This window comes from Macaca fascicularis, chromosome 13 (assembly GCF_037993035.2).
Source record: "Macaca fascicularis isolate 582-1 chromosome 13, T2T-MFA8v1.1".
Taxonomy (NCBI): domain Eukaryota; kingdom Metazoa; phylum Chordata; class Mammalia; order Primates; family Cercopithecidae; genus Macaca; species Macaca fascicularis.
Window position 1 is genome coordinate 61,249,019 of NC_088387.1, and position 27,002 is coordinate 61,276,020.

Below are 27,002 nucleotides of genomic sequence, written 5' to 3' on the forward strand. Positions count from 1 at the left end.
TTTCTTTCTCTTTTCTTTTTTTTCTTATTAAACTTTCAGTACTATGTTGAATGAGAGTCGTGAGAGGACATCCTATTTTAGTGGAAAAACATTCAGTCTTTCACCATTAAAAGTATGATGTTAGCTGTAAGTTTTTTTTTGTAAGCCTACATTCATTTTGGAAACAAATCTACCATGTTGGCTTTTGATTAATCCATGTTCTGGAAAGGCCTCTATGAATTCCAGTTTATATACTGTTCCTTTTGTAAGAGCAGGTACTTACCACAAATTCTGCCCTTAGGTCATACACATCCCTTCTGAACTACCCCTCCCATATGATATAAAAGCCCTCAGTCAGCCAGGCGTGATGGCTCACCCTGTAATCTTAGCACTTTGGGAGGCCAAGGCTGGCAGATCACCTGAGGTCAGGGGTTTGAGACCAGCCTGGCCAAAATGGTGAAACCCCGTTTCTACTAAAAATCCAAAAATTGCCAGGTGTGGTGGTTCACGTCTGTAATCCCAGCACTTTGGGAGACCGAGGCAGGTGGATCACCTGAGGTCGGGAGTTTGAGACCAGCTTGACCAATGTGGAGAAACCCCATCTCTACTAAAAATACAAAAAATTAGCTGGGTGTGGTGGCGCATGCCTGTAATCCCAGCTACTCAGAAGGCTGAGGCAGGAGAATCGCTTGAACCCGGCAGGCGGAGGTTGCGGTGAGCCGAGATCACCCCATTGCACTTCAGCCTGGGCAACAAGAGCGAACTTCGTCTCAAAAAAAAAAAAAAAAGAAAAAAAGAAAAAAAGAAAATTAGCCAGGTGTGGTGGCGCATGCCTATGATCCCAGCTACTCAGGAGGCTGAGGCAGGAGAATTGCTTGAACCTGGGAGGCAGAAGTTGCAGTGAGCTGAGATCGTGCCACTGCACTCCAGCCTGGGTGACAGAGTGAGACTCCGTCTCAGGAAAAAAAAAAAAAAAGAAAAATGCCCTGAGTCTTGTGAGTAAGGGTACAGCATCCAACATCTTGTCATCGCTGCTACCCGAGACACAGACATAACTTCTGTGAGTAAGTCTCTATTAATGTTTTTTTCTAAGAAGCTGGATTTATCCACCTCTTTCTTCAGCCTCTCAGCTTCCTCAGACTTTGGGGCAGATTTACATAGATCTGTGGGCCATGGAACAATGCTCTTTCTCAAGTTGGGAAATTCCTTTCATTCCTGGTGTGCTGAGACTTTTTTATTTTATTTTATCTTATTTTATTTTGAGACAGGGTCTTTTTACTCTGTCACCCAGGCTGGAGTGCAGTGGTGTGATCATAGCTCACTGAACCTTCAATTTCCTAGGCTCAAGCAGTCCTCCTGCCTTAGCCTCTGGGGTAGCTGGAACATTTTGCTAAATCTTTTTTTCAATTGATATGGTTATGTGATTTTTCTTTAGCTTATTGATGTGGTGGATTATACTGATTATTTTTTGAAATATTGAACCAGCCTTGCATATATAGAATAAATCCTACTTGGTTATGGTTATTTATACCATAAACAAACCATTACCATTTTCATACATTGATTAGATTTGCTAACATTTTGTTGAGGCTTTTTGTGCCTAAGTGATCTGTTATAATATATTGGTCTTTAATTTTTTTCTCTTGCCGTCTTGGTACTTTGGCTCAAGCCTGTAATCCCAGCACTTTGGGAGGCTGAAGTGAGCGGATCATTTGAGGTCAGGAGTTCCTGACCAGCCTGGCCAACGTGGTGCAACCCCGTCTCTAGTACAACCACAAATATCAGCTGGGAGTGGTGTCAGGCGCCTGTAGTCGCAGCTACTTGGGAGGCTGAGGCAGGAGAATTGCTTGAATCCTGGAATGGGAGTTTGCAGTGAGCTGAGATCATACTGCTGCATTCCAGCCTGGGCTATGGAGCAAGACTCCATCTCAAATGAACAAATAAAAAACACAGAAAGAACATTTACTCCAAATTACGTTGAAGAATATTCACCATTTTGGAAAACAAATATTTGAATACTAATAATGAGACCAAATCACACGCCTACTTTATATAATTGTTCCTGTTACATGATTAGATAGTAAGCCACGGCTGGGTTGAGGTGGTTCACGCCTATAATCCCAGCACTTTTGGAAGGCTGAGGCAGGTGGATCACTTGAAGTCACGAGTTCGAGACCAGCCTGGCCAACATGGAGAAACCCCTTCTCCACTAAAAATGCAAAAAATTAGCCTGTGTGGTGGCTCACGCCTGTAATCCCAGCTGCTCGGAAGGCTGAGGCAGGAGAATCGGCTGAACCCGGGAGACGGAGGCTGCAGTGAGCCGAGGTCATGCCACTGCACTTTAGCCTGGGCGACAGAGTGAGAATCTGTCTCAAAAAAAGGAAAAAAAAAAAAAAAAAAGATAGTAAGCTACTCTTTCATAGAATTACCCAGATTCAGGGACATCAGAAATGATGTTTATAGCAAGTTCTTGGTCAAAACCAAAGTCAATTGGCTGATTCTGGCTTAACTCATTTTAGTATATGCCTAATGTATTTGTTTATTATGTAATATAAAATAATATACTGTAGTAATACCCTAATGCAGTAATATATTATGTTTCTGCAGTAGGGTATTATTAATATATTATCTTAGTCTGTTTTATGTTGCTTATAACAGAATACCTGAAGGTGGGTAATTTATAAAGAAAGTGATTTTTTTTTTTTTTTTTTGAGACAGGATCTCACTCTGTCACCCAGGCTGGAGTGCAGTGGCACAATCTCGGTTCACTGCAACCTTCACCTCCCAGGCTCAAGTGATCCTCCCACCTCAGCCTCCCAAGTAGCTTGGATTACAGGCGTGTACCACCATGCCCGGCTAATTTTTGTATTTTTAGTAGAGACGAGGTTTTGTCGTGTTGACCAGGCTGGTCTTGAACTCCTGACCTCAGGTGATCCACCCACCTCGGCCCCCAAAGTGCTAGGATTACAGGCGTGAGCCATCAAGCCCAGTAAGTCATCGCCTTTTAAAGGTCCATCTCTTAATATTGCCACACTGGGGATTAAATTTCTTCTTTTTCTTTTTATTATTTTTTCTAAGATGGAGTCTCACTATGTTGCCCAGGCTATTCTTAAACTCTTAGGCTCAAGCAGTCCTCCTGCCTTGGCTTCCCAAAATGCTGGGATAACAGGCCTAAGCTGCCATCTCCGGCAGGGATTAAATCCTAACACAAGTTTTGGAGGGGACAAACACCTTACAAAACATACATAAAATTTTTTAAAGTTAAAGCACAAGATAGAAGCTGTAACATTTTCTTCCTGTATTCTAGTGAACTTTCTTCTGTACATGGGGTGTGTGTACCCCTCCTTATAGACCACTGACCTATAACACAGAGTTCAAAGTCCTTCCCCTGTTATAAACAGAGTCCTTGCCTCTCACCTTTCCCTGCCTTGAACCTTATACTCCCACAACATTGATTTTTTTTTTTTTTTTTTTTGAGTTGGAGTCTCACTCTGTTGCCTAGGCTGGAGTTCAGTGGTGTGATCTCGGCTCACTGCAACCTCTGCCTCCTTGGTTCAAGTGATTCTTGTGTCTCAGCCTCCTGAGGAGCTGGGATTATAGGTGCGCACCACCACACCTGGCTAACTTTTGTATTTTTAGTGGAGATGGAGTGTCGCCATGTTGGCCAGGCTGGTCTCGAACTCCTGACCTCAAGTAATCCTCCCACTTCGGCCTCCCAAAGTGCTGGGATTACAGGCGTGAGCCACCATGCCAAGCCTGAATTTATTTATTTATTTATTTGTTTATTATTTATTTTTATTTTTTGAGAAATGTCTCGTTCTGTCTCCCAGACTGGAGTTCAGTGGCACGATCTTGGCTCACTGCAACCTCTGCCTCCTGGGTTCAAGCAATTCTCTCTGCCTCATTCTCCCGAGTAGCTGGGATTACAGGTATGTGCCATCATGCCTGGCTAATTTTTGTACTTTTTAGTAGAGGTGGGGTTTCACCATGTTGGCCAGGCTGCTGTTGAACTCCTGGCCTCAAGTGATCCACCTGCCTTGGCCTCCCAAAGTGCTGGGAATACAGGTGTGAGCCACCGCTCCCGGCTCTGAATTTATTTTATTTTATTATTTATTTATTTTTGAGACGGAGTTTCACTCTTGTTGCCCAGGCTGGAGTGCAGTGGCGCGATCTCAGCTCACTGCAACAACCTCTCCCTCCCAGGTTCAAGCCGTTCTCCTGCCTCAGCCTCCGGAGTAGCTGAGATTACAGGCATGTGCCGCCACGCCCCACTAATTTTGTATTTTTAGTAGAGATGGGGTTTCTCCATGTTGGTCAGGCTGGTCTCAAACTCCCGACCTCAGGTGATCCGCCCATCTCAGCCTCCCTAAGTGTTGGGATTACAGGTGTGAGTCACCGCACCTGGCCTGAATTAATTTATTATTTATTTGCTTTGGAATGCTTCACGAATTTACATGTCATCTTAGTGTAGGGGCCATGCTAATTTTCTCTGTATTGTTCCAATTTTAAGTCTCCTACACGTTGTGCTATTTCTTGCCTCTGTGACTTTGCTCAGGCTGTTCCCTGCGCTAGCATATCATTTCCTTTCAAGTCTGGCTAACTTGATTCATTGTTTTGTCTCATCTCAAACACATCACACTCTCTGGGAAGTTCCCTGACATTTCTTTTTTTTCTCCCTTGAGGTTAGGTTAGGTGTCCCTCCTCTTGGTTCCTAAGTTCCCAGTGTGTCATTCTATTCTTATGCCTATTAATTGTATTTAATTTAATTAATTAATTTATTTATTTATTTATTTTGAGACAGAGTTTCACTCTTGTTGCCCAGGCTGGAGTGCAATGGCACGATCTCGGCTCACCGCAACCTCTGCCTCACGGGTTCAAGTGATTCTCCTGCCTCAGTCTCCCAAGTAGCTGGGATTACAGGCATGTGCCACCATGCCCAGCTTATTTTTAGTAGAGACAGGGTTTCTCCATGTGGGTCAGGCTGGTCTCGAATTCCTGACCTCAGGTGATCCGCCTGCCTCGGCCTCCCAAAGTGCTGGGATTACAGGCGTGAGCCACCGCGTCTGGCTATTAATTGTATTTTAATTGTTAGGGGGCAACCTGTGCTGATTTAACTTACGTTTCTATCACCCTGGAGGATTGGGGCTGAAAGAGAAATTAAGTCGGAGTATAAAAAAGTAGAAACAGTTGGGCCAGGTGCGGTGGGTCAGGCCTGTAATTCCAGCACTTTGGGAGGCCGAAGCGGGCGGTTTGCCTTAGCTCAGGAGTTCAAGATCAGCCAGGGCAACATGATGAAACCCCATTTTTACTAAAATACAAAAAGATTAGCCAGGCAAGGCGGCATGCACCTATAGTCCCAGCTTCTCGGGAGGCTGAGGCAGGATAATTGTTTGAACCTGGGAGGCAGAGGTTGCAGTGAGCCAAGATGCCAAGATTGTACCTCTGCATTCCAGCCTGGGCAACAGAGCGAGACTCCGTCTCAAAAAAAAAAAAAAAGAAAAGAAAAGTAGAAAAAGTTGTATTTTTTGCACACTTGAGAGTTTTCAGACTGATGTTTGAAACTACTATTCTTATTGACCTTGGCTCTTGGTACAGAGAGTTGTACTTTACCCAGGTACTAGGTTCAAAAGGGAGTTACGTGAAAAGCACATATACATTCATCAGGTAGAGTGCTAGGAAATAGATGGCATTGCCAAATGAAGATATTTAAGGAGAGTTTAAAAGGGGACTCTACGAAGCTATCGCTGTGAGGTTTACCTCCACAATGGATTGGGCAACACTCAAGACTTGTCATAGCAGGTTCTGTTTCCATTCCTAGGCCTGCAGAGGCCATGAGAGGAACTGGTTACAGGAACGCAGAGTCAGGGAAAGCTGTGTGGGCAAGGTCACCTGACTGAGTATAGATGTTTGAAGTGACCCTGATAGGAAACAAGTACCCTGACCTTGTTCTCTTGTTCTTCCATCTCCCACCAGCGGCCCGCACCTTTAACTGAACCCAACTCGAAGGCAGAGAGCAAGTCAGCCTGTTGCTGATGTAGTCCCGGGCACAGGGCATGGTGGGTAAGGTGGAGAGAACATCAAGTGGGCACACCAAAGACACCAGCACAACAGATAACCCTAAGCGTCACAGTAGGTATCGAATCAGACGTGAGCAGGGTAGGAGAGTCCCCCTCCTCAAACCACCACTAGGAATGTCAGGCAGCCATCAGGTGATGGTCAGGTGGTTATTAAATGGTGTCTCTAAAATAATAATTGGTCACAGCCAGAGCCAGGGAAAGGCAGTCTCTCAATAGATAAAAGCACCTGAAACTGGTGATCAGCAGCTTCCCAGTCAGATCTCAGGAGTTGGGCAAGTGGGCTCAAGCATGCTCATTAAGAGACAAAATGGGCCGGACACGGTAGCTCAAGCCTGTAATCCCAGCACTTTCAGAGGCCGAGGTGGGCGGATCACAAGGTCAGGGGTTCAAGACCAGCCTGGCCAATATGGTGAAACCCTGTCTCTACTAAAAATACAAAAAAACATTAGCTGGGTGTGGTGGCGCATCTACTGTAGTGTAATCCCAGCTACCCAGGACGCTGAGGCAGGAGAATTGCTTGAACCCAGGAGGTGGAGGTTGCAGTGAGCCGAGATTGTGCCACTGTACTCCAGCCTGGGCAACAAAGCAAGACACTGTCTCAAAAAATAAATAAATAAATAAATAACAAATACATACAAATAAATACATAAGAGAGACAAAGTGGTGGAGTTTAACTGGTATATGACCTTCTATATGACCTTCCTCTAGAAAAGGTAGACTGGTAAGGGAAGTATGTTAGCGGTGGAAAGCGTCCGGGTCACACAGCACGAAAATATGTTACCAGTGGCAAATCCGTACAGGTCTGCAGCAACCTCAGTTCTTGCTCCTTAGAAGAAAGAATGTAACTGAAGGGTAAGAGGCAGAAGGAGAGACAGACAAGTTTTAGAGCAGGAGTGAACGTTTATTAAAAAGCTTTAGAGCAGGAAGGAAAGGAAGAAAAGTACACTTGGAAGAGGGCAGACAACTTGAAAGGCAAGTGTGTGGTTTGACCTGTTGACTTGGGGTTTTATATGCTGGCAGACTTCTGGGGGCTTGCATCCCTTCTCCTCTGATTCTTCCCTTGGGGTGGGCTGTGCTTATGTGCAGCGGCCTGCTAACACTTGGGAGGTGAGCACGCACGATGTGTTTTCTGGAGTCGTGCCCATGCTCACTTGAGGTGTCCTTCCCTTACCAGTCAAATGTCCCTAGAGGGTGGCCACGTATGTTAAACTCCGTCATTTTGCCTCTTAATGCTTGTGCTTGAGCCCACTTGCCCAACTCCTAAGATCTTATCGGGAAGCTGCTGATCACCAGTTTCAGGTGTTTTTATCTATTGGAAGACTGCCTGTCCCTGGTACTGGCTGTGAACAATTTTAGAGAGACTGTTTAACAACCACCTGACCAGCACCTGATGGTTGCCTGACATTCCCGGTGTGTGTGTGTGTCTGTGTGGGGGGCTCTCTTACCCTGCTCATGTCTGACTCGCTGTCTACTCTAACAAAAGTATCTATGAAAACCCCTAAAATCCACTCCCAGCCCCCTGTCCACTTAGCTTTGAGGTTTCACATATGAAACCTTTAAATAAGTGACTTATCATACAGTGATGGAAAATGCTAAAGTCTTTTCTTTATTCCTTTATGTCTGACAGGATTGCTCTCTCTCAGCCATTAAACCATTACTCTCTGGCTGAAGTGGTGGAGAATTCCATAATGAAGATGATTAGCAAAATATCATATGTCACAAACTCAAATGCCTCAGGGGGCCAGGCAGGTCATGGAAATCAGAGCAAATGATACATGGATGGATGCAGTTGCAGGCCAGTGGGTGATCTCCGGCTCACTTTCTTTCCGATACCCCTTGATACGGTTTGGCTGTGTCTCCACCCACATCTCATTTTGAATTGTAGTTCCCGCAATCTCCGTGAGTCGTGGGAGGGACCCATTGGGAGGTAATTGAATCATGGGGGTGGTTTCTCCCATCCTGTTCTTGCCATAGTGAGTTAGTTCTCACAAAATCTGGTGTTTTCATAAGGGGCTTCTCCCTTTGCTGGGCATTTGTTTTCTCTCCTGCCGCCATGTGAAGAAAGACATATTTGCTTCCCCTTCCACCATAATTGTAAGTTTCCTGAGGCCTTGCCAGCCATGCTGAACTGTGAGTCAGTTATTATTATTTATTTCTTTTTGAAACAGAGTCTTGCTCTGTCACCCAGGCTGGAGTGCAGTGGCGCCATCTCGGCTCACTGCAACTCCCCCTCCCCGGTTCAAGTGATTCTCCTGCCTCAGCCTCCCGAGTAGCTGGGATTACAGGCATGCGCCACCACACCCGGCTAATTTTTGTATTTTTTAGTAGAGACGGGGTTTCACCATGTTGGCCAGGCTGGTCTCGAACTCCTGACCTTGTGATCGCCCACCTCGGCCTCCCAAAGTACTGGGATTACAGGTGTGAGCCACAGCGCCCGGCCTATTATTATTATTTTTGAGATGGAGTCTTGCTCTGTCACCCAGGCTGGAGTGTAGTGGTGCCATCTCTGCTACTGCAACCTCCGCCTCCCAGGTTCAATCAATTTTCCTGTCCCAGCTTCCTGAGTAGCTAGGACTACATGTGCCTGCTACCATGCCTGGCTAATTTTTGTGTTTTTAGTAGAGACAGGGTTTCACTGTATTATTCACGCTGGTCTTGAACTTCTGACCTCAGGTGATCCACCTGCCTTGGCCTCCCAAAGTGTTGGGATTACAGGCATGAGCCTCTGCACCCAGCCTTAACTGCTAGTCAATTAAGCCTCTTTCCTTTATACATTACCCAGTCTCAGGTATGTCTTTATTAGCAGCACGAGAACAGACTAATACACCCCCTTTCATCAGTCTTTGATAGTGAGGAGCAAACACTCTATTGGCAAATTGTTTCTAGTTTCGGGGTGGGATTGGTAGAAAGCCTTCTCTTTCATGCCCTGCTGAAAGGCTGATCTCCCTAATAACTGCAAGTCACAGGCTAGGGCACTTCTGAAGGCCTACTATGTGCAAACACTGTTCTAAGTGCTTCCACCCCAATTGGCTTTTTTTTTTTTTTTTTTTGAGATGGAGTCTTGCTTTGTCACCCAGACTGGAGTGCAGTGGTGCGCTCTCAGCTCACTATAACCTCCGCCTCCTGGGTGCAAGCGATTCTCCTGCCTCAGCCAACTGACTAGCTGGGATTACAGGCACCTGCCACAATGCCTGGTGCCTGGCAAATTTTTGTCTTTTTTTTTTTTTTTTTTAAGTAGAGACAGGGTTTCACCATGTTGGCCAGCTGGTCTCGAACTCCTGACTTCAAGCGATCTGCCCACCTCAGCCTCTCAAAGTGCTGGGATTACAGGCATGAGCCACTGTGCCTGCCCCCCCTTATTAGCTTCTTTAATCCTCTGCATCACCACAAGATAGGTACTACTATGATCCTATTTTACAGGTGAGCAAATGAAGCACAGAGAGGTTAAGGAGGAACAGGGTTATCTGTTACAACTCTTCAGCAGGGCATTCTGGGAAGTACTGTCTAATTTGTGAGAGGCAAGGGGACTATTTGTTAATTATTTATTATTATTATTATCATTTTGAGTAGAGCCTTGCTCTGTCACCCAGGTTGGAGTGCAGTGATACAATCTTGTCTCATTGCAACCTCTGCCTCCTAGGTTCAAGTGATTCTCATGCCTCAACCTCCTGAGTAGCTGGGATTACAGGCATGCACCACCATGCCTGGCTGAATTTTGTATTTTTTAGGAGAGACAGGGTTTCACCACATTGGCCAGAATGGTCTTGAACCCTTGATTTGTATTAGTCCGTTTTCACGCTGCTGATAAAGACATACCTGAGACTGGGCAATTTACAAAAGAAAGAGGTTTAATGGACTTATAGTTCCACACGACTGGAGAAGCCTCACAATCATGGCAGAAGGCAAGGAGGAGCAAGTCACATCTTACTTGGAAGGCAGCAGTCAAAGAGAAACAGCCTGTGCAGCGAAACTCCCATTTTTAAAACCATCAGATCTCGTGAGACTTATTCAGTATCACGAGAACAGCATAAGAAAGACCCGCCCCCGTGATTCAATTATCTCCCACCAGGTCCCTGCCACAACACCTGGGAATTATGGGAGCTATGGGTGTGAGAGAGAGCCAAACCATATCTTTCTGCCCCTGGGCCCTCTCAAATCTCATGCCTTCACATTTCAAAACCAATCATGCCTTCCCAACAGTCCCCTAAAGTCTTTTGTTTTTTTTTGAGACAGAGTCTCACTCTGTCTCCCAGGCTGGAGTGCAGTGGCGTGGTCTCTGCTCACTGCAAGCTCCACCTCCTGGGTTCATGCCATTCTCCTGCCTCAGCCTCCCGAGTAGCTGGGACTATAGGCGCCCGCCACCACGCCTGGTTCATTTTTTGTATTTTTAGTAGAGACGGGGTTCCACCATGTTAGCCAGGATGATCTCGATCTCCTGACCTCGTGATCCACCACCTCAGCCTCTCAAAGTGCTGGGATTACAGACTTGAGCCACTGCACCCAGCCGTCCCTAAAGTCTTATTTCAGCATTAACTCAAAAGTCCACAGTACAAAATCTCATCTGACACAAGGCAAGTCCCTTCCACCTATGAGGCTGTAAAATCAAAAGCAAGTTAGTTACTTCCTAGATACAATGGGGGTACATGAATTGGGTAAATATAGCCATTCTGAATGGAATAAATTAGCCAAAACAGAGGCGCTACAGGCCCATGCAAGACTGAAATCCAGCAGGGCAGGCAAATCTTTTTTTTTTTTTTTTTTTTAAGAACAGTACAGGTTTTATTTATAGGGCTCGAATTTTAGTTTTCTTACTGCATCATCAATGTCAGAAATCTGTTCCTTCAGCTGGCTCCATTGTTCTGGATTTAAAGAAATACCTTTTCTTCCTGGTTTCATTTCACCTTCAGGATCCATCCAGTATTCTCTAATATCAATTAGCACTTTGCTTTTAAAATCTCAAACGCTAACGTACCTCATTTTCCCAATCTGAAACATGTTATCATCTCTGCTGCTGCTACTCTGTTTAGAAGATGACAGAGCTCTTGAAGTTTCACCTGTCTTTTGCTTTTTTACAGGTTTTTCTGGAGCAACTTGCTTTTTCCTCTTTAACTTTTTGTCAACTTCACTGTCAGAATCATTGCCAGAAGAGCTTGAAGAAACAAGTTCCTTTGATTTAGGCACCGCTTCGCTTGGCTCTAGCAGTCGAACACCCTCTTGCTTGTTCTCTCGCGACTGGCAGGCAAATCTTAAAATTCCCAAATATCTCCTTTGACTCCATGTCTCCTATCCAGGTCACACTGATGCAAGAGGTGGGCTCCCACGGCCTTGGACAGCTCCGCCCCTGTGGCTTTGCAGGTATAGCCCCTCTCCTGGCTGCTTTCACGGGCTGGCATTGTCTGCGGCTTTTCCAGGTGCACGGTGCAAGCCGTTAGTGGATCTACCATTCTGGGGTCTGAAGGATGGTGGCCCTCTTCTCACAGCTCCACTAGGTGGTGCCCCCAGTAGGGACTCTGTGTGGGGGCTCTGACCCCACATTTCCCTTTAGCACTACCCCAGCAGAGGTTCTCCATGAGGGCCCTGCCCCTGCAGCAAACTTCTGCCTAAGCACCCAGGCGTTCTTATACATCCTCTGACATCTAGGCAAAGGTTAAGAAAAAAAAAAGGCCAGGCGTGGTGGCTCACGCCTGTAATCCCAGCACTTTGGGAGGCCAAGGCAGGTGGATTACCTGAGGTCGGGAGTTTGAGACCAGCCTGACCAACATGGAGAAACCCCGTCTCTACTAAAAATATAAAATTAGCCGGGCATGGTGGCACACGCCTGTAATCCCAGCTACTCGGGAGGCTGAGGCAGGAGAATCACTTGAACCTGGGAGGCAGAGGTTGTGGTGAGCCGAAATCAAGTCATTGCACTCCATCCAGCCTGGGCAACAAGAGGGAAACTCCATCTCAAAAAAAAAAAATATATATATACACACACACACACACACACACACACACACACACACACACACCCCTCAAGGTGAAGTTTCCCAAACCTTAATTCTTGACTTCTGTGCACCCACAGGCTCAACACCACATGGAATCTGCCAAGGCTTGGGGCTTCCATTGTCGGAAGCAACAGCCTGAGCTGTACCTTGGCTCCTTTTAGTCATGGCTGGAGTGGCTGGGACGCAGGACACCAAGTCCCTAGGCTGCACACAGCACAGGGACCCTGGGCCCAGCCCAGGAAACCATTTTCTCCCAGGCCTCTGGGCCTGTGATAGGAGGGCCTGCAGTGAAGACCTCTGATATGCCCTGGAGACATTTTCCCCATTGTCTTGGTGATTAACATTTGGCTCCTCGTTACTTAGGCAAATTTCTGCAGCCAGCTTGAATTTCTCCTCAGAAAATGTTTTTTCTTTTTTATCTCATTGTCAGACTGCAAATTTTCCAAACTTTTATGCTATTTCCCTTTTAAAACTGAATGCTTTTAAGAGCACCCAAGTCATCTCTTGAATGCTTTGCTGCTTAGAAATTTATTTTTCCAGATACCCTAAATCATCTCTCTCAAGTTCAAAGTTTCACAAATCTCTAGGGCAGGGGAAAATGCTGCCAGTCTCTTTGCTAAAACATAACTAGAGTCACCTTTGCTCCAGTTTCCATCCTCATCTTCATCTGAGACCACCTCAGCCTGGACCTTATTGTTCATATCACTATCAGCATTTTTGCCAAAGCCAGTCAACAAATCTCTAGGAAGTTCCAAACTTTCCAACATTTTCCTGTCTTCTTCTGAGCCCTCCAAACTGTTCCAACCCCTGCTTGTTACCTAGTTCCAAAGTTGCTTCCACATTTTGGGGTATCTTTTTTTTTTTTTTTTTTTTTTTGAGATGAAGTTTGGCTCTTGTTGCCCAGGCTGGAGTGCAATGGCATGATCTCGGCTCACCACAACCTCTGCCTCCTGGGTTCAAGTGACTCTCTTGTCTCAACCTCCCAAGTAGCTGGGATTACAGGCATATGCCACCACGCCTGGCTAAGTTTGTATTTGTAGTAGAGATGGTGTTTCTCCATGTTGGTCAGGCTGGTCTTGAACTCCCAACCTCAGGTGATCTGCCCGCCTTGGCTTCCCAAAGTGCTGGGATTACAGGTGTGAGCCACTATGTCTAGCCAATTTTGGGATATCTTTTCAGCAATGCCCCATTCCTGGTACCAATTTATTGTATTTGTCTGTTTTCATGCCACTGATAAAGGCATACCTGAGACTGGGAAATTTACAAAAGAAAGAGGTTTAATGGCCTTACAGTTCTGTATGTCTGGTGAGGCCTCACAATCATGGTGGAAGGCAAGGAGGAGCAAGTCCACATCTTACATGGATGGCAGCAGGCAAAGAGAGAGTTTGTGCAGGGAAACTCCCATTTTTGAAACCATCAGATCTCATGAGAGTTATTCACTATCAGGAGAACAGCACTGGAAAGACCCACCCCCATGGTTCAATTATGTCCCACTGGGTCCCTCCCACAACGTGGTAATTATGGGAGCTACGAGATGACCTCAAGTGATCTGACCACCTTGGCCTCCCGAAGTGCTGGGATTACAGGCGGGAGCCACTGCACCTGGCCTATTTGTTAATTTTTGAAATTTATTTAAATATAATCTGATTTTAAAAATGATTTGAGGTATCTAGAATGTTTCATCTTTGAAATAGATTACATATTATATCATTAAGGAAATAGTAAATCTGGAAAGTAATAACACTTACCTTTAAGGGGCTGGATATGAGTATATCCATATATGGCCACAATCATGGCTACAATAACCCCATGGGGCAGGAAGTCATTTCAGCTCTGCTTCCATTAGTCTGAACATCAGCCTGGGGCTCTTGGAGCCTGTGGGTTTCCAGGTGCTACAGGTGCACCCTGCATTCCAGGCAAATTCCCTTAAAACAGACAAATGGTGGGAGATGTGGGCTCTCTGGAAGGTTCTCCCTCCATGGGCTCCCTAAATGCACCACATGCAGTTCCTCTGTATTGGACAATTTCCAAGTGTTCTATCTTAACTATGGCCATCCAATCACATCCAAGATACATCAACGTAAGACCACCATTAATTGAAAACCTCTAGCACTGTGCTGAATAAGAGTAGTGAGAAAGGACATCTTGCTTTGTTCTTGCTCTTAGGGGGAAAGCATTCATTCTTTCACCATGAAGAATAATGCGACTATAGGTCTGCAGATGCTCATTATAAAGTTGGGAAAATCTTCCTTTATTCCTATTTTTATCATAAATGAATGTTTAATTTTGTCTAATGATTTTTCTGCATCAATTAATTTGATCATATAATGTTTCTTCTTTAGCTTATTGATATGGTGGATTATACTGTGTCCAAAATGTTGAACCAGCCTTGCTTACCTGAAATAAATCCCACTTGATGATAGTGTATATACTTTTTTTATACATTGCTGGAATAGGTTTGTTAATGTTTTGTTGAGAATTTTCACATCGAAGTTCTTGAGAGATAATGGTCTGTAGTTTTCTTTTTCATACTACCTTTGTCTAGTTTTTGTATCAGGATAACACTAACTCCATAAAATGAATTAGGAAACGTTTTCTTCTATTTTATAGAAGAGATTATGTAGGGCCAGGCATGGTGGCTCATGCCTGTAATTCCAACACTTTGGGAGGCCAAGGCAGGCAGATCACTTGAAGTCAGGAGTTTGAGACCAGCCTGGCCAACATGGGGAAACCCTGTCTCTACTAAAAATACAAAAATTAGCCACGCATGGTGGCGGGTGCCTGTAATCTCAGCTATTTGGGAGACTGAGGCAGGAAAATTGCTTGAGCCCAGGAAGTGGAGCTTGCAGTGAGCCAAGATGGTGCCACTGCACTCTAGCCAGGGCAACAGAGCGAGATTCCATCTCAAAAACAAAAAAGAAGAAAAGTGTATTATTGATATACTTTTATTGATATACTTTTGGATTGATTCCATTGTGGTTGAAAACACACTGTATGATTTCAATTCTTTTAAATTTGTTGAGGTTTGTTTTACGGCACATTTATGGTGTGTCTTGATATATGTTCTATGGACACCTAAATAGAATGTGTATTCTGCTGTTGTTCGGTGGAGTGTTCTATATATGTCGACAGCTCCCGTTGGTTAATGATAGTGTTGCATTCCTCTCTACCCTTCCTTATTTTCTGTCTAATATTCTCTCTATCAGTTTTTCTTCACATGTTTTGCAGTTCTGTTGGTTGCTGTGTACACATTTAGAATGGCTATGTCACCTAGAATTGCCCCCCCCAACCTTTTTTTTGGAAGATGGAGTTTCACTCTTGTTGCCCAGGCTGGAGATTCCATCTCAAAAAAACAAAAACAAAAACAAAACAATCTTATGTTCATTTCTGTAAATTTGACGTCTTTTAAAGCATAATGACTTTTCTGATGAGATTGGTGGGGATATTAAAAAGTGTGGTTAAAAAATGTATAATGAAATGTGTGAACATTCAAAAGGTCTACATAATTCAGTGAACCAATATTTCCCAAGTGACCAATGAATGATGTTCAAAATTATGCCTGGACAAATGATCCAAAGTGCAAAATAGACTGATTTTTTGTTTGCTTGTTTGCTTGTTTTTTGTATTTTTAGTAGAGATGGGGTTTCATCATGTTGGCCAGGCTGGTCTCAAACTCCTGACCTCAAGTGATCCACCTGCCTTGGCCTCCCAGAGTGCTGGGATTATAGGCGTGAGCCACTGTGCCTGGCCTAGACTCATGAATTTTAATGTAATAGAGTATGGAATGTTTACTGATGTGGTTTCAGATTCCACATTGCAAGTAACCTTTAAGAAATCATCCCTTGTTGGCTGGGCGCGGTGGCTCATGCCTGTAATCCCAGCACTTTGGGAGGCTGAGGCGGGTGGATCACAAGGTCAGGAGATAGAGACCATCCTGGCTAACATGGTGAAACCCTGTCTCCACTAAAAATAGAAAAATTAGCTGGGCATGGTGGTGCATGCCTGTATTCCCAGCTACTTGGGAGGCTGAGGCAGGAGAATCACTTAAACCCAGGAGGTGGAGGTTGCAGTGAGCCGAGGTTGCAACACTGTACTATAGCCTGGGCAACAGAGCGAGACCCCGTCTCAAGAAAACAACAACAACAACAAAAGAAAAATCATAACTTGTTGAATTTTGGCATAGTATCAGAGAAAAACGTCCACAATAACCTTTTTGTTGTTGTTGCTGTTTGTTTTTTTTAAGACGAAGTTTCACTCTTGTTGCCCAGGCTGCAGTACAATGATGCGATCTCAGCTCACTGCAACCTCCACCTCCCAGGTTCAAGCAATTCTTCTGCCTCAGCCTCTCAAGTAGCTGGGATTACAGGCGTGCACCTCCACCCCTGGCTAATTTTTGTATTTTTTTTTTTTTTTTTTTTTTTTGAGACGGAGTCTTGCTCTGTAGCCCGGGCTGGAGTGCAGTGGCCGGATCTCAGCTCACTGCAAGCTCTGCCTCCCGGGTTTACGCCATTCTCCTGCCTCAGCCTCCGGAGTAGCTGGGATTACAGGCGCCCGCCACCTCGCCCGGCTAGTTTTTTGTATTTTTAGTAGAGACGGGGTTTCTCCGTGTTAGCCAGGATGGTCTCGATCTCCTGACCTCGTGATCCGCCCGTCTCGGCCTCCCAAAGTGCTGGGATTACAGGCTTGAGCCACCGCGCCCGGCCTAATTTTTGTATTTTTAATAGAGGCAGGGTTTCACCATGTTGGCCATGATCTCGAACTCCTGATCTCAGGTGATCCACCCACCTCAGCCTCCAAAGGACTGGGATTATAGACGTGAACCACTGCTCCTGGCCCACTCCTTCCTTTTCTAACTGTGCCAGGCGTGCACCACCACACCCGGCCTCCCAAAGTGCTGGGATTACAGGTGTGAGCCACTGCGCCTGACCACTCTTTCCTCCCTTCCATGTGTCAATGCCTAATGCCTTCCAGACAAAGACCACGGGGAACACAGCTGTAATTGGAAAAGATGGATTTGTTAATCATTGCAGTGAGGGAGAACATACATAATAGGGAACTGTTGGGCACCTTAGTAAGATAGTTTTAGAAAATAATTGTAGATTTGGGCTTGTGTTAGGTGATTTTGGGGACAGTTTAAGAAAATGGGATTTTGCTTTGGATTGGATTGTTAGGAAATGGGATAATTCTATAATTGGGTATCGTAATCTTTTTTTCACTTCAAGTTTTTTCTTTTTTTTTTCTGAGACAGAGTCTTGCTCTGCTGCCCAGGCTGGAGAGCAGTGGCGTGATCTCAGCTCACTGCAACCTCTGCCTCCCGGGTTCAAGCAATTCTCCTGCCTCAGCCTCCTGAGTAGCTGGGATTACAGGAGTGCACCACCACGTCTGGCTAATTTTTTTTTTTTGTATTTTTTTTTTTTTGAGACGGAGTCTCGCTCTGTCGCCCAGGCTGGAGTGCAGTGGCCGGATCTCAGCTCACTGCAAGCTCTGCCTCCCGGGTTTAGGCCATTCTCCTGCCTCAGCCTCCCGAGTAGCTGAGACTACAGGCGCCTGCCACCTTGCCCGGCTAGTTTTTTGTATTTTTTAGTAGAGATGGGGCTTCACCGTGTTAGCCAGGATGGTCTCGATTTCCTGACCTCATCATCCGCCCGTCTCGGCCCCCCAAAGTGCTGGGATTACAGGCTTGAGCCACCGCGCCCGGCCTTTTTTTTGTATTTTTATTAGAGACAGGGTTTCACCATGTTGGCCAGGTTGGTCTGGAACTCCTGACCTTGTGATCCCACCGCCTCAGCTTCTCAAAGTGCTGAGATTACAAATGTCAGCCACCGTGCCTGGCCGCACTTCAAGTTTTAATAAAAGCTTAATAAGATTATTTTATTCCTGCATCTTCTATTGTTTCTTTCTTGTATTTGCCATTTTCCTTTCCTACTTGGCGAGATGTGATTTTCCATTCAAGGATCTTTTTGTGGTCTTTGTCCAGTTTCAGCCTAGTGATAACCACCTTGCTGGGTGAATGCCCACAGGCACACCTGTGCTGTTAGCCTTTTCCCACTGCACCCATTCAATGTAGATGACATATTTCTTCCTGTAAACCTGGATTATTTGGCCAATTTGCTGACCCTTATAGTGTCCTCGCACAACCTGAACTTCATCATCCTTTTGGATGGTCTTGGATTGAACATTGTACTTTTGTCTCAGCTCTTTGGAAAGAGGGGAAGACATAATCTTTCTGCGAGTGTGGGAAGGTGCATTGAAATGCCTTTTGCAATTCTTGCTTTGATCAGAAGTCACGAAGGGATTGAACTTCATTTTGGACGCTCCACCTTTGGTGATGGCTGCAAAGGTTTAAAAAATCTTATTTATGGGAAGGTATAGTGGGTTGAATGGTGGCCCCCCAAAAAGTATGTCTACATCCCAACCCCCAGAACCTGTAAATGTGAGGTTATTTGGAAGAGGATCTTTGTAGATGTGATTAAGGTTCTCAAGATGAGATCATTCTGGATTATCTGGATTACCTAGAGGAAGAGAAAATCGAGATTTGAGACAGGTACAGAGAAAGACCATGGGAAGGTGGAGGCAGAGATTGAAGTTGTCCAACCAAGGAATGCTTGGAGCCACCGGAAGCTGGAAGCAGCAGGGAAGGATTCTCCCTGGAGCCTTCAGAGGGAGCACAGCCCCACCTATCCCTTCACTTCGGACTTCTAGAGTTTAGGACTGAGAGAGGCTATATTCTGTTTGAATCCATCAGGTCTGTGGTACTCCACCACAGCAGCTGCAGGAAAGAAGAGAAGGGCTCAGTGGAGCCACGCTGTAGCTGTCAGCAGTGACTCAGATTGACTGGAAAAGGAGGATGTTTGGTCATTTCAGACAAGTTCCTGGTTCTGTTTTTGTTTTGGTTCATCACAGTCACAGGGTGGCCTTGTCTGATGTGGATGTTCTGTGACATGATGTTCAGCAGGAGACTACGAAGGCCAGCTATGTGCCAGGCCAGCTCCTGGAAGAACCAAGGCCTGGTTGGGCATCGGGGGCTACTTTTCTTTCTCTCATATGTGAGACTGGGTGTTCTTTATGGACTTCAACCAAAACAACACATCCCAACAGACGGAATCCAGCTCTTTTCTATTCAGCCAGATGTTAAAAAGATTTGCCAAAATGTGAAACAATGCCATTTTCTCCTCCTCCCCCCCCCCTTTTTTTAAAAGGGCATTTTTTTTTCCCACAAAAATGTTATTTATGAGAACATGCAATGGATTTTTAATTATTGTTATTTTATTTTATATTTTTTATTTTTTGTAGAGACAGCATCTTGCTACGTTCCCAGGCTGGTCTTGAACTTCTGGCTTCAAATGATCCTCCCAAAGTGTTGGGATTATAGACATGAGCCATCTGGCCTATTGTTATTTTAAAATTTATTTAATATGTTCATAGATAAAACATCTTTCAATTTTAATTTCTAATATAATAAATCTTGGTAAATATAACCCGAATAAACACAGCTCATTGAGTCCTCAGTAATTTTAAGTGTGTAAATACAACTTATAAATATAATATTTGTTAAGGGGTTCAGAGACCAGAAATTTTGAGTACTACTTACCTAGTTCATTGTCAATCTTTGTAAATGCGTGTGTGCTTGTCTACTTATTGGAGATGGTATTCTATATTTGTCCACTAGATCGAGCTTGCTAAGTGTGTTCTCATCATTTATGTCTTTTTTTTTTTTTTTTTTTTTTTTGAGATGGAGTCTTGCTCTGTTGCCCAGGCTCACTGCAGCCTTCACCTCCTGGGTTCAAGTGACTCTCCTGCCTCAGCCTTCCGAGTAGCTGGGATTACAGGTGCATGCTACCATGTCTGGCTAATTTTTGAATTTTCAGTAGTGATGGGGTTTTGCCATGTTGGCCAGGCTGGTCTTGAACTCCTGGCCTCAAGTGATCTGCCCACTTTGGCCTCCCAAAGTTCTGGAATTACAGGTGTGGGCCACCGTGCCTTTACATGTTTTAAATACATTTGATTAAGCCAGATTGTGTGGCTTACTCCCTGTGTAACCTAGGGCGATTTACTAATTCCCTCACGACCTTGTTTTTCTCATTCATCATCTACTGATAATAACAGTGCTTTTTCATGAAGTAACTATCAATAAATATTTGCTATTGTTATCTTCACTAGCAGTGTTTAGTGTAGGAGCAACAAAAAGGAACAATCCAACAACGGTTGGATTTATACAGTTGGGGTTTTGACACTGGGTAATGGGGAAGAAAGATAAGTGGATAAGGATATTAAGGAGGACAGAAAAATAGTAGTGGGAGTGTAGGTTGGATAGGAAAAGAAGTGGAAGCTGAGCTGTGAGGAGCAAATGTAGTGGAAGCTTAGTGAGAGGCAGGAGATAGTATGGGGAGTGGGGACTGAGTAAACTGGAGACACAATTACTAGGGCCCATGTAAAGGCCAATGTGAGATCCCAGGTGTGGGCTCAATGAAGGAGTGAGGGGAATGGACAAGTTATCCGCACAGAACAGGGTAGTACTGGATCGACATGAGAACCCAAAGTCTTCTATGCTGGCTTGACCAGTAGATAAACAAGGGGCGGTGGAGCAGCAGAATGACACAAATCTCCCAGCAGAAGTGATGCCTTGAGAGCAGTGCTGGCAGCTGGGCAAATGCCAATCCTGCTTACGATACTGGGGCCTTGGGAGAACCTGCCACCTTTCCCAGAGACAAAGGCAGGGGAGCCAGACCTTCTTGAGGACAGCCAGCTTTCAGTCATGGCAAGAAATGAAGCATTTTCCTGTGGGAGGGGTGCTGACAATGTTGGGGGTAGGCTTACTGTGTGAGCAGTGGGCCAGTGGGTCAATGGAGAGAAAACACAGGGGCCTTCCATCTGGAGCAGTGGCTGAGGATGGGAAGGGTGGGAGGCGTGCTAGCATAGACTGGCCAAGACTCCAAATGATATTCTAGACAATATGGCTCAGCCTAGAGCCCAAAGTAGCGTTGGTTTATTTTCTTTTTTCTCTTCTTTTCTTTTTCTTTTTCTGATACGAAGTCTCATTCTATCCCCCAGGTTGGAGTGCAGTGGTGCAATCTTGGCTCACTACAACCACCGCCTCCCAGGTTCAAGCGATTCTCCTGCCTCAACCTCCTGTGTAGCTGGAATTACAGGCGCCTGGGAATTTGTGTATTTTAGTAGAGACGGGGTTTCACCACGTTGGCCAGGCTGGTCTCGAACTCCTGGCCTCAAGTGATCTGCCCGCCTCAGTCTTCCAAAGTGTTGAGATTACAGGTGTGAGCCACCGTGCCTGGCTTTTCCCCCCTCATTTTAAGATCTGCTTCTAAGTGTTGATTTCTTTTATTTTTATATTTGAGACAGTCTCCCTCTGTCCCACAGGCTGGAGTGCAGTGACGAGATCTTGGCTCACTGCAACCTCCATCTCCCAGGCTGAAGCGATTCTTGTGCCTCAGCCTCCCAAGTAGCTGCGGCCATAGGCTCGGGCCAACACACCTGGCTAATTTTTTTTTTTGTATTTTTAGTAGAGATGGGGTTTTGCCATGTTGGCCAGGCTGGGCTCCAACTCCTGGCCTCCAGTGATCCACCCACCTTGGCCTCCCAAAGTGCTGGGACTACAGGCATGAGCCATTGCTCCTGGCCTGGTGTTGGCGTCTTAATGGTTTTGAACAAGGCAGTTACAGATAGGTCAAGGACAAAGAGGACTTTCTAAGTAATGGTGCTGCCCTGCTGAAGAATAGTCTGTCCCACGAGGTAGTGACTTCATCATATATTGCTTGTTTTTAAAGAAGTGGGATGGACATCTGTCAGGGAAGCTGGAAGTAGGGTTGGGCTGCAGAACTTCAAAAAATTCTCTCTGAAAAAGCTTAAATTTCAGAGTATAGTATTTGGCCATGGCCCCCTCTAGTGGCCATTGTGCAGAATTAACCATAATACAACTATTTCAGAACTGAACTCAAAATTTCAAACCTTAAGACTAGCTAGGGTTTGTGGCTTTTAGGGAATATCCTAAATTCTGTGATGTGGATAATTCTGCATGAAATCCATTGAAGTGTCTTGGCTTTACTGTTTAAATCATATTAATGACTTTTTTCTAAATCGGAGGCAGCTGTATCAGGAAGATGTCGTTGGCTGGTAGACTTCTGCACCAGGCACATAAAGTCTAGGAGAGCAAAACAAATCAGATTCCTGTCTTCATGGTGTTTGCATTCTCGTGTGGGGAACAGATAATAACTAACCAGTCAATAAGAAAGTAAGGCTCTGATTAATGTTATGGCAGGAAATAGGCAGAGTGTGGTGACAGGGACTGAGGAGGCTGACCTACTTGCATAGGGCGCTCGGGGAAGGTTTCTTAAAAGAGGTGACCTTTAAATGAGAAGAGGCAGAAGAATATTCCAGGCAGGGAAAACAATAAATGCAAAGGACCTGTGGTAGGAACAGCTCATCTAGGAGCTGAGGGAAGGCTGACATACCTGGAAAACGAAATTAGCAAATCGCATAAGGCCTGGGTTGTGGCTGGAAGACACCCCAAGGGCCAGATCACACCAGTTTTTGAAGGCCATAGGAAACCTCAAAAGCCATGGGAAGTTCAGTTATGATAACTTTCATCCCATCTTAACAGACTGTGTTTATTTATTTGAGATGGAGTCTTAGACTCTGTCACCCAGGTTGGAGTGCAATGGCACGATCTCTGCTCACTGAAACCTCTGCCTCCCAGGCTCAACTGATTGATTCTCCTGCCTCGGTCTCCTGAGTAGCTGGGACTACCGGCACACACCACCACACACGGCTTATTTTTGTATTTTTAGTAGTGATGGGGTTTCGCCATGTTGGCAGTGGCTGGTCTTGAACTCCTGGCCTCAAATGATCCACCTGCCTCGGCTTGCCGAAGTGCTGGGATTACAGGCATGAGCCACCGCGCCCAGCCTGTATTCACTTAAAAATTAATTTTGTTGAAATTATCTGTACACATACTTTGCTTCTAAATGGAAGAAATATTTTTTAAAAACTTGAATTTGATTTCATATTAACTGATTTGATTTGTTGGTTTCTAAGACCATAGATTTCTTTTGTACTAAACATTCTTTCTGTACCAGCATTTGGCAGTGAATTTAGACAGGTTATTGAATTGGAAGCAGCAGGTTCTTTGTTGGAAAACATAGGACATTGTTCTCTTGAAGAGAACATCATCAAGGCACTGACCTCTTTCTAAGGAGGAACTGGAGAGAGTTTTCTCTTTTCATGAAGACAGCTTCTGTGCTTGAACTACTTCATCCAAAAAGAGACTTACTAGAATTAGCCAAGCCCCAAAGTATGAGAGTTTTTCTGCAATGTGAAAAACTTAACATTGTTTTACTTTGTCAGGGAATTTCAGAAGTGAGTTAAAAATTTAAAGCTCAATGTAGATTAGTCAGCCTCTTTTTATCTAAATGTTTCTTAATTTAGAAGCACTGTGAGAAATGAGGATGATGAATGCTAGACAGAGCCAACACTATTAAGTTTATAAAAGAAAAACATTCAGCATGACTTCAAGGTTGGTGGATGGCACGCATACAGCCAGTGGGCCCATTGTGCTATGTGTAGGCAAACTGTGTGGTCGTGCCAAGAGGATCGCCTTACCTACCTGTGCTGTGTGTCAGCACCTGAGTGGTCTGACAGACTGATAGTAAAGCTCACTTTATTAGACAATGCAAGATATGTGGATATGTTAATTTCTCAGTCAGAAAGTATAGTACTGTCCTATGGCACAAAATGGGCAATTTTAAGAATGTTAACTGTTGAGAAGGAGGAAGGGAAGAGGGAGAGAAGAGGCATCAGTGGGATTGACTCTGGTATTGAACGTGACATGGCATGAGGAAAAGAACATTAGAATTGCCTACTGCCACTGCCACCCAACTGGAGGTAAAGATTCTGTCTGCCAGTATATATGCACTTAACGAGGCCAAGACTCAGCCAGCTACTCAGTCATCTACAGGGAGTGGGAGGAATAATTCTACAACTGGGTATCTTCAAATTCTAGCCAAGATTAAATTTTTTTTGGTTGCAAATTAAATATTCTAAAAAAAGAAACTATTTAGCAGGTTGTGGTGGCATGCACTTGTAGTCCCAGCTACTCGGGTGGCTGAGGTGAGAGGATTGTTTGAGCCCAAGAGTTCAAGGCTGCAGTTGAGCTATGATAATGCCACTGCACTCCAACCTGGGTGAGAGCAAGACCCTGCCTCAAAACAAAACAAAACAAACCCCCAAAAATCAACATTAGTACAGTTTGGAGCATCCAAATCATCCATATAATACCTTTGTGAGCACTGCCATGTGATTTTAATTCCCAAGTTTGCACTTTTATATATAATCAAGATCATGCTAAGTGATGATATTTAACTGTTTTGTTTATACATATAGAATTATTTTATTGGTTTCCATAAAGTACATATTTGGCACTAAAAATAAAATTTAAGCCAGGTGTGGTGGTATTGCCCCTATAGTCCCAGCTACTTGGTGGGCTGAGGTGGAGGGTCATTTGAGCCCAAGAGTTCCAGACTAGCCTGGGCAACATCATGGGACCTATCTGTTAAAAACAAAACAAAACAAAACAACAAGAACAACAACAAAACAAATGGTGCTAGAACACGTGGACATTTATAGGTTAATAAAAAAAGGAACAATAATAAGTAAATATAAAAATTTGCCTTTTGTTGTTCACTCCAGCTAAAACCATGCAGTCTTGCTCAGTCAGCTCATGCTGTGTTTATCTCTGGGATACAATATGGTGGAATTGGCCTAATAGAGGTAGAGATTCTGTCGGTTAGTGTATGCTCATTTAATGAGACCAAGACCCAGTCAGCTACTCAGAGGGTCTGTGGATCACATTACTCACAACTCTGAACCTAGGTGATAAGTGCGTGGATAGAGCACCAGAAGCCTCTAGCTTTGGTCAACGTGCTGGCGAATCAAGCTGTGCTTATAGGTCACGTTGAAAGTAAATGCTGGTAAAGGAGCAGACAGTCCTAAAGGTATCCTCTCTGCCAGGAGTACTCCAGACCTGCCGGTTCCCATGGCTTCTACTTTCTCTACTTCAATGTCACATTCTCAAAAGGAAAAATTCAAGGATACTATCCATATAAGAAAAACAAATGGAAATAAAAATACAGTTCTTGAAAGAGAAGTCAATAGCTGAGACAAATTCCGGATCAGAAAGGATTAGAATATTAGTAGATTGGAAAGGAGAACTGAGGAAATTTAAATATTTTAAAATTCTAGGATTGAAACAAAATCTAGAATTAAATAATATGCATCCTGAAATGAAAGTGCATCCCAAATACCAAGCAGAATATATGAAAATAAGTCCACACACTGGCCACATTGTGACACTACATCAGAAATAAATAGAAAAGTTGGCCCGGAGCGGTGGCTCACGCCTATAATCCCAGCACTTTGGGAAGCCAAGGCAGGCAGATCACCTGAGGTCAGGAGTTTGAGACCAGCCTGGCTAACATGGCAAAACCCCATCTCTATTAAAAATACAAAAAAAATTAGCCAGGTGTAGTGACACGTGCCTATAATCCCAGCTACTTGGGAGGCTGAGGCAGGAGAATCTCTTGAACCCGGGAGGTGGAGATTGCAGTGAGCTGAGATCACTCCATTGCACTCTAGCCTGGGCAACAAGAGTGAAGCTCCGTCTCAGAAAAAAGAAAAAGAAAAAGAAAAAGAAAAATCTTAGAAGTGACCAGAAGGAGGAAGAAGACCAATTATCTACAAAGGAATGACAACTACATTGACAGCTGGCTTCTCATCAACAATGATAGATGCCAGAAGACAAAGATGTAAAATTATGACAGTGTTTGTTGAGGGAAAAAAACAACCATCAACCTAGAATTGTATGCCCCATTCAACTGTCACTCAAAAATAAAAGTAAAACTTGTCACAGGCTCTCATTGAAGAGATGGTTAAGAATCTCCTCAAGAAGAAAAGTGCACCCAGAGGGAAAGCATGGCATACAAACGTAAGTAAGCGACTGACCGAAAGAGTAGGCACAGGTGCAGATGAACTATATCAGGATATGTATTTATGTGGCTGAACAGTCCCCCATAAAACACATTTTTGTATGTTTTTATAAAACAATAAAAACAATAACTCCCCTCCATAAAAAGATTATGGCTGATTGTGGTGACTCATGCCTATAATCCTAATACTCTAGGAGGCTGAGTGGGGAGGATTGCTTGAGGCCAGGAGTGCCAGGTTACAGTGAACTATGATTGTGTTGGTGTGCTCCAGCCTGGTCGACAGAGAGACCCAGTCTCTCAAAAGACAACAAAAAAGGGCCAGGCGCAGTGGCTCACACCTGTAATCCCAGCACTTTGGGAGGCCAGGGCGGGTGGATCACATGGTCAGGAGTTCGAGACCATCCTGAACAACATGGTGAAACCTCGTCTCTACCAAAAATATAAAAATTAGCTGGGCATGGTGCCGTGTGCCTGTAGTCCCAGCTACTCAGGAGGCTGAGGCAGAAGAATCGCTTGAACTCGGGAGGTGGAGGTTGCAGTGAGTCAAGATCATGCCACTGCACTCCAGCTTGGGCAACAGAGGGAGACTCCGTCTCAAAAACAAAACAAAACAAAAGATTGTGTGTGTGTTCAATGGATAGTTTATTCTAAGTCCTTTAAAATACTGTAGTCATTACCCCGCTTTAGCAATAATTAACATTTTGCCAACTTTTTTTTTTGTTTTGAGACAGAGTTTCACTCTTGTCACCCAGGCTGGGGTGTAGTGGCGTGATTTTGGCTCACTGTAACTTGTGCCTCCCAGGTTCAAGTGATTCTCCTGCCTCAGCCTTCCGTCTAGCTGAGACTACAAGCACCTGCCAGCATGCTCGGCAAATTTTGTATTTTTAGTAGAGGTGGGGTTTCATCATGTTGGTCAGGGTGGTCTTGAACTCCTGACCTCAGGTGACTCATCTGCCTCAGCCTCC

General features: G+C 44.6%; 1 non-coding gene and 2 pseudogenes across 1 annotated transcript; all 3 read right to left on the minus strand.

Annotated features, from left to right (window-relative positions):
- Positions 1–4,405: 4,405 nt before the first annotated feature.
- LOC123568468 (U6 spliceosomal RNA) lies at positions 4,406–4,508 on the minus strand. The gene has a single exon (XR_006691845.1). It is a non-coding gene; the product is annotated as a U6 spliceosomal RNA (small nuclear RNA).
- A 6,297-nt stretch (positions 4,509–10,805) lies between these two features.
- On the minus strand, positions 10,806–13,821 carry LOC107127194 (activated RNA polymerase II transcriptional coactivator p15 pseudogene; annotated as a pseudogene).
- Positions 13,822–17,909: 4,088 nt separating this feature from the next.
- LOC107127195 (large ribosomal subunit protein uL24-like) lies at positions 17,910–18,349 on the minus strand (annotated as a pseudogene).
- Between the last annotated feature and the right edge of the window lie 8,653 nt (positions 18,350–27,002).